Genomic DNA, 9,326 nt, shown 5'->3' on the forward strand with positions numbered 1-9,326 from the left:
CCTTCTATTGAAAATTTATTCTCAATGTCATATATGTATAATTGAAAGAAATTTGGTTACAAATCAATTTCAGAGAATATTTTCTCATATAATAATATTTTTGAGCTACGCTATAAAAAAGATTTTGATAAGTTTGAGAGGTTTCTCGACTTTGCAGTTGACAAAAAAAATAACAGGTTAACTCGTTCAATTTGTGAATGTTTTGCTTCAGTTGAGCATAATTTTGTACGACATGTTTCACATACAACATTCTAATCAGTATTCAATGAAAAGTCAATGCTGACACAAAGATATCTAATTTGATAAAAGTTAGAACTTGATAGGTCTAGAGGTGACATGCCGGAAGTGTTTGCCATTTTTTCTTAAAATTTAATAATAATGGGAAAAATACTCGATGTGCAAAATCCATAATCTTTTGACTATATTCAAAAATGTCCTTAAAAATAAATTCGAAACTCAGTCATATTTAAAATTCTAACTTTTTACATTTTCAAGTCAAAACTTTGAACGCGTAACAATTTTGACGATAAATCTATCTGCACTCTCAAATTTTTAAAAATATTCTGAGTACCCTTATTTTACCCGTAACAAATTTGAGCCAAATGTAGTTAATTTATATGAAACGATCTATTTACCAACTTTTAAGTGGTAACATCAAATTTAAGTTTCACAAAAAACCCTAAGCAATCCTTGATAAAAAAAACCTAAGAAACTAAATATGATAAACTTTATTATATTTGAAAGTGATTGGTATATATTATCCTTATATTTAAGACATATATTATTATATTTGAAAGTGATAGGTATATACTATCTTTACAATTAACACATATATGTATGGTTTACTAAATTAACCGAAAAAATAAATAGATAGATTTAAACAATATATTTATAATTTAAAATTTTATATGACAATATAACAAAAAACCAATAGATAAATAGATTTATTTTTATAAAATGGATCAACTTTTAAGCATATATTTATATTTTAATGATTAAAAAGTTACTTCGTAAATTGAAAGCATATTAGAATTTTTTAATTTTTAATTTTTTTTTTTTTTTTTGCAATCTTCAATAATAAACACACTATAATATGTTAATGATAACATTTAAATTATATTCTTTTCAATATTTAACAAACATAGTTTGTTGTTGATTCTTGGATTTCACCAAGTATTTTGTGAAATATATTTTAACAATGTATAGAAGGATAACATGTAAATATTAGAATATAAAGAGAGTTTAAAGAAAAATGAATAATTAAATAATGTTATATATATATATAGGGGTGAGTTATAATAAAAAGAAATAGTTTTCTAGAAAGAGTAAGAATCAATCTAGGCCATTGGATTTATGATCTAATGGTTGAGATTGGTAGTTTTTAAACAACCAAACAGTTTTCTAAAATTAAGGATTTATACTACATAGTTTCTTAACTCTAAATTTTGTGTTATTCATACTATTTCTACAAAACTATGTATTTTTATTTTAACCATTTTCTATATATATATATATATATATATATATGGATTGTAAAAGAAAGTGAATAATTATTGATAATTAGTTTTAGAGGGAAAAACATTGTAAGGATTAACCACAAACTGACACGTGTCACAATTATTTTACTTTACTAGAATTGGTAGATTTATATTTATTATCCATGAGCATTGGGGATGATTTTTGGATTAATAATTTAATTTGTTATCTTTCTTTATTTACATTCTGTATTTATTTCCTTATAAATGTAAATTGTTAGTTGTATATTATTTTGTCCTCTTAATTAAATACCAAATACTTAATAAGAAAAATAATCTACAAGAGTGAATTTAATTTTGTAAGATAAAGGTTAAAAAGTGTTACTAATAAAATTTACATATTTTAAAGTTTGAAAACTTATCTTAATTTACATATTTTAAAGTTTAAATTATGTTAATTTCAAATTTAACAAAATTTTAAGGTATGTTCATTTACATATTTAGCATGATTCACATAATTCTAAATAAAATTTACATGTTTTTTTAAGGGGCATTTATATATATCATCTCCCTAACTTCACTTATTACATATTTTCCCAATGCTAAACATTTAATTGCATGTTTCCCCTCCCTAAACCACATATATTACATATCTCCTCATTTTCTTAAAATTAGTTAACTAAATGATCATTTTACCCTTAATGAACTAATTTACATATATCCCCTTCTCAACAGCAATAATTACATATATCCCAAATTTAAAGCCAAACCGAGTCAGTTTTAAGACGAACATATCGAAGCTAATAAATTCAATTGGAGTCAATATTTTTAATCGTTATCAAATATATCGCCTCCTAAAAACAACAATTACATATCTCATCAACTTCAACCCAAACGGACCAGTGTTAAGACGAATATATCGAACACTAATAAATCCTATTGAAGACAGACTTTTTAATCATGAAAAAGTATCTTAAAAAATGTATTTTTAATATAGTGTGGCAAATAAAACAAATAATTTAAAATCGTTTTGCCAAGTTACTATTTATAATTCTCTTGGTAACACCATACAATAGTTTCCAAACAAAATTTATACAACAAAACTAGTAACCACAAAAGATTATAACCAGTTCATATAGCCAGGGTCGGCTGTGAGAAAGCAAAAAAGGTTTTAGGCCAAAGGTAAATTTTTTTTTTTGGACCTTAAGTAAAAAAAATATTTTGTTAGGTTTAAACAATTTAATTTTTATATGGGTTTATTTGGTTATAATTTGGGTTGTGTAAAAACTTTTATATAAAAATAGGATTATGTAAAAAAAAAATTACCTTTAGTTTGGAAAGGGCAATCCAAGTTTGAAAGTATCACTTGCAGCACCTACAATGCTTACATGTTCAATATGTCCATAAATTAGGTTTAAACAGATAGGTAAAATGATCCGGAAACCAAATTTGAACAAAACTTCTAAAACGCAAAGTACCTTTAGTTGTTAATTAAATCCAATCCGTAACTTTAGCCTCTTGTGCATGCTTCGCGTCTTTTTGTTGAGCTAAAGGATCAAAAATGTGTCTACAAACAACTCAATCCCAAAATTAAAAAACCCCATCAATTTGCAACATTCAGTTAGACCCAAATCTGAATGCAAAATCACAAATTCGCATAATTAGAACCTACCTATTTCAAGTTCTTCTGTTAACCCATATGCAGATAATAATAATAATAATAATAATAATAATAATAATAATATCAATTAGGGTTTGCAGCCTTCATAAAAAAACCGTCAGGAAAAGTAGACATCCTAGACAAAAAAATCGACAGCGAAAGAAACCCGGCGTTTGTACGTTGTTGCGATCCAACGCCATAAGAATGGAAGCCGCCGATGTTTGGAAGTTACTGAGCGATCGAACGCCGGAGAATGGAAGCTGATGCCTATTGTTTCTGTCAAACGTTAGATTTTTTTCATTAGGGCATTATAAATTGAGAAGAGTATAAGGGTAATTGCATGTTAAAAGAGACCTTTCAATTACTTATTGGAAGATGACCTTTTATTTTTGTTTATTTTAATCCAATTACTTTTAAATTATATTTATGTGGGAAATGTATATGTGTAATATAATTAAGTTGTAAAGATAACACACATGATTACAGAAATTGTCCTTTATGTTTACATTAAATTTTAATGGTTGTTTTTTATTTTTAAAATTAAAATAATTTATATTTTATGTTGTTAAATGTTACAACTTTTGTCATTTGGCCCTAACTCAGTTGGTATATCTTGTTAACTCAGGCACATGTATTGCACATGAGGGCAAATGGTCATTTACCCTTTTATTATGAAAAGTTTTTAACAATTAAAAGAAGAGTAAAGTGCCATTTTTGTTCTTGAGGTTTGATCATTAATGCGAGTTTCGTCCAAAATTTATTTTTTTCGCAACTGGAACCTTGAGGTTTTATGATCCATGCCAATTTCGTCCAAATCACTAACTCCATCTAAAGAGTAAAGTGCCAAAATCGTCGTCCCTAAGGTTTGATCAGTTATGCGACTTTCGTCCAAAAAACTTATTTTTTGCAAATGAACCATTGGGGTTTCTCACTTTCCGCCAATTACATCCAAATCATTAACTTCATTTGTTTTCATAGTTAAGTTAGGGGCATTTATGTCTTTTTACTAATTTGTTTATTTGATTATTGTTACTATTAATCACATTCTAAAAATAACTAAAAAGACAATAAACAAATATAAATAAAAATCATCAATCACTCTCTTTCTCGTTATAATCCACTGTGCAGCACTCCCCCACCACCATCATCTTTTGGTCTTCCACCATCTTCACCCTCAAACCTTTGAATCAAGATCAATAAACCAACCCACATCACCACCACCACGTGATTCCGACACACCCCCTTGATTAATTGCACCACCTGAGTCTCATTATCGTTCAAGAGAGAGGCGTTGAGTGGTGGGGGTGCGAAATCGGGAATAGATTTGCAATTTCATAACTATTTAACTACCACCGTCACGATTTGGATTTTGATTTTGGGTATTGGAGTTGACGAAAATTGTATAGGGAACCGGAATTGATGGTTGGGGGTAGTGAGAGCGGTGGGAGGCTCCGACGGTGGTGGCCGAGGTTGACGGCGGTCGTTTACCCCAATCTTTGGTTCTGGTTAATTGAAGTTAATGGCACGAAATTAGAGTTTGAAAACAAGTGGGTCTTGTTCGTTTAGCGGTTACGAGTTGGTCTGGAACATTAATTTGGTTGTCTCGTTTTGCTTCGGAGTTAGCCGGAGATTTGGCCGGACTAGGCACAGGAAGACGAGACCTTCTACATTGAATTATTATAATTTAACCCTCTAACTTTTATTTCAACTTCATCTCACCTTTTCCATAATTGCCCTTGCACCTAACCAAGAAAATAGACGGAGTTAGTGATTTGGACGTAATTGGCAAAAAGTGAGAAACCTCAATGGTTCATTTGCAAAAAATAAGTTTTTTGGACGAAAGTCACATAACTGACCAAACCTTAGAGACGATTTTGGCACTTCACCCCATCTAAAATTTCTATTAGTTTACTTGGAAAAGACCAAAATACCCTTATCAATTTAATATTATTGTATTAGAAAATTCAAATCATTTATAAGATCCTCTAAAACAATAATAAAAAGAAAAAAAACATTTCTCTTTTTCTCTCTCTCATCTCTCTACCGTCTACATATGCACCCACCATCGCCACCATCGAAGAACACCACCACCGCAAAAGAATTTGGTCACCACCGTCTTCGTACTTAACACTGCTACCAGATCCGTAGTGACCAGCGGTTGTGTTTAATGGGTTACAAATCGAACGCCGCAATGAGTGGTGGGCCGCTCCGAACCCACCCTCGATTGGTAATGTAATCGATGGTGTTTCTTCTTCCTTTTTTCCAACAAAACCCTAGAAATGAGACGACGACGACGGGATTTATTAGGGAAACACCCTTTATTGATCTGACATAACCAGTTCACCACCATCGCCATGGGTTGAAGGTTGAAGATAATTATTAAGGCAAAAACCCTTTATCCTATTCTAGTGAAGATCTGAAAATATTAAATTGGTGATGGCGGTGTTGAGTAGTTTAACAGAAGCGGAGGAAGGCAAAGGTGGATATGGCCGGTGCCGATGGCTCGCCGGAGTTGCAGTGATATTGAGTGAGGTTGTGGAATTTGCAGGTGGACATACTGAAGGGGAAGAGTTAGAGCATTCTCATCCCGTTCTCTGTCCCTATATCCATATATATCATATAATTATACTAAAAAACATTATATTTCTCTCTCTTGTTTAATTAAATAATATTTTTTTATACCTTTTTCATTACAATTTTCTCTCTCCACCCTATAATTTACAAAAACATCACTACATTTTTCCCAAATATACAAAAAATCACTACATTTTCTCTCTCCACCCTATAATTTACACTCACAACCCCATCTTATAATTTACAAACCCTCCTCACATAATTTTAAGGAATGGGTTGGGAATGCTCTTAGAATATGTTACTATTTAGTTTTTGAGTTAAGTGTCATTTTAGTACCTGTGGTTTGGCTAACTACACAACTTTAGTACTTATTCTTTATTTTGTGCAAATGACTACCTCAATTTCATAAAACTTGCTTTTTTAGTACCTTTTTTAACTCCGTTAATTTTTATCCGTTAAGTCCGGGGTATTTATGTAATTTCATTATTTAAATGAGGGGTATTTAAGTAATTTCACTATTATATATATATTTTTTCTTTTTCTTCCTCCTTTTCTCGACAGCGACGGTGCTCCAATGGGTCTTCAAAACCCTAAAAGCACATCAAATTATACCAAAACATTGAATTCAAATCAAACCCATATTACTCAAATTAAACCAAAACATTGAGCTTACCGCAAAAGTAAATCAAAAAATCAACTAAATCACACCAAAAAAACTAATTTTTCCCATTGAAGCATTTCATCAAATACCTTGTGTGCAATATATACAAACCCAATTAAAGAACAAACCGTACCAACGGTTGTCGGACTCCCTCCATGGCATCGCCGTCAATGGCCCAGCGTCACTTTCTCCGGCGAACCCATCTCCGCCGCCACCGGATACTCACAAGTCATCCTCACGACATCGCATTGAACCGGACGTTTGTGAGGGGTATTTGCCTTCTTCGGCGAGATGAGGTTGAAGGGGGTGTTGTTCATCACAGAGGAATGAAGATGATGACGAGGGAAAGGGTTCCGGAACACAAGAACTAGGGGTGAGCAGAAAACCGAAAATACCGAACCGAAACCGAATTAACCGAAAAAACCGAACTGAAAAAACCGAACCGAAGCATTAACCGACGGTTTTTTTTTGTTTTTTTGAAAAACCGAAATTTCGGTTTCGGTTCGGTTACCCATTTCAAAAATACCGAAAAAAACCGAACCGAACCGATTAACTTGGTATATTAAAATAAATAATTTAAATGATTGTTAAATATATTTATGCTAAGCCATATGCGACAACAACCGAAACAAATTAGGAGTTTGTTAGTTCAATAGATTTGTAAGAGAATTTAGAGTTTGTGAAAGGAATAGTAAATGTTAATATTTATTTTTGTACATAGGAACTAGTTGCAATAAACAATTAATAGAATGAAAAAAACAAAACAAGAAAAAATAAAAAAAAAAAACGAATATAACCGAACCGAAACCGAAAAACCGAAACCGAACAATTTTTATATATGAAAAAACTCAATTTTCGGTTTCGGTTTCACCTAAAAACCGAACCGAACCGAACCGTGTTCAGCCGTAACAAGAACACACACTATGTGTGAGAGAATACACCTTAGATCTATGTTTTTCTTTTTAATTCTAATACAAAATATGAAATATGCTATAATCATTTGTGTTGTTTTTCTTGTTTGGATCTGGAGATGAGGATGAATCTGGTTGAGGATGAGGATGATGATGATAAAGATATGCAGATGGTTATGATGATGAAATATGCTATGATTATTCTTATTATCATAATTTTCTGAATATTAAAAGGAAAGAGAAAAATAAAAGAAAAAAAACAAATAATAATGAAATTATATAAACACCCTGGACTTAACGGATAAAAATTGACGGAGTTAAAAAAGGTACTAAAAAAGCAAGTTTTATGAAATTATGGTAGTCATTTGCACAAAATAAACAATAGGTACTAAAGTTGCGTAGTTAGCCAAACCACAGGTACTAAAATGACACTTAACTCTTAGTTTTTTAATTTATCTTTGTATATTATTAATCTATTTACTTGTCTTTTCTATAAACAAATAATAAAATTAACAAAAAGGTAGAAAGACATAAATGCCCCTGACTTAATGATGCATAATTAACGGAGTTAATAATTTAGACGAAATTGACATGAATCGTGAAACCTCAAGGTTCCAGTTGCAAAAAAAAAAAAATGGACGAAACTCGCACAAATGACCAAACCTCAAGGACGAAAATAACACTTTACTCTTAAAAGAATATATATATATATATATATATATATATATATATATAACAATTGTTTTGTGAGTAGTGTAAGAATGCTTTAAAATAAAGTATATCACTTAAATATGACACTACCATGTAAATAAAAACTATACAACATTTAGAAACCATCAATCTCAACCACTAGATCCTAGATCCAATGGTTTATATCTATTCTTATGTTTCTCACAAAACTATTATTTTTTACGTTAACCCTACCCTATATATATATATATGTTTTGGTCAAAAATCGGTTTAAGGATAATGTAACTAAATATGAATTTGTGAGGTAGAGTGCTTGTAATATAACGATGAATATGTAACTAAAATAGATATGAACACAGAGATTTGTTACGAGAAAAAGCCCTTGATCGATTTAGGATCGCCGGCACAAAAACCTCAGGTGTTGACAAATCGTCTATCACCACTATATTAATCAAAAAAAGGATATTACAAAGGTGGAGCTTATTAATCACCAGCGCATGTCAATTTCTCCATCATTTTAAAACGTCTATAACTTTTTTCATACAACATTTTTTCTAATTTTTTTACCATAATAACAAGCGTTTTTTTATCTTTAATATGAATATCATATTGTTATATAAAAATATAAAAAAGTTAATGGGTTTTTTATATTGTGTTATTTGGTTGTCCATTGTATCTTTAATTGAGTTTTTTATGAATTATGTTATAGATTTGGGTCATTATATTTTTCAGTTGTTACTCATATTAAATATAAAAATTAAACCAAAGATTACATCATTGTGTCTTTTTGTTCGCCATTATGTCTTATGCTCAACATTTGTCATTCTACTTGTAATTGTGTTTTAGTCATTATGCTCAACATTCACTTAAGTTGAGAAAAATAGTATTATGTTCATTTTGTATTACGTTAAAATCATTGTGTAATATGTAGATTCCATTGTGTTTTACGTTTCAGGTCATTGTGTTATATGTATTTACCCTTGTGTCTTACGTTTCAGGAGATTGTGTTATATGTATTCATTATTGTGTTTTACGTTTCAGGTTATTTTATAATATGTATTCATCATTGTGTTTTATGTATTAGATAATTTGTTGGTATTTTTCATTATATTTACATATTATTACACAACGGTGTTATTAATATTTAAAAGAAAACATAATGATCAGTTGAAAAACACAATGACGAAAAAAACACATTGACAAACAGAAAGACAAAATGACAAAAAAAGACACAATAGTAAGCAAAAAGACATAATTTTTATTTTATTTTTATATAACAAAATCATACTCGTATTAAAGATAAAAAAAAACGTTTGTTATTATGGTGAATTTAAGTTTTAAAAAAATATCATATG

This window comes from Bidens hawaiensis, unplaced genomic scaffold, assembly GCF_021521415.1.
Source record: "Bidens hawaiensis isolate Kalapana, Puna unplaced genomic scaffold, B.hawaiensis_p1.1 tig00008655_1, whole genome shotgun sequence".
Taxonomy (NCBI): domain Eukaryota; kingdom Viridiplantae; phylum Streptophyta; class Magnoliopsida; order Asterales; family Asteraceae; genus Bidens; species Bidens hawaiensis.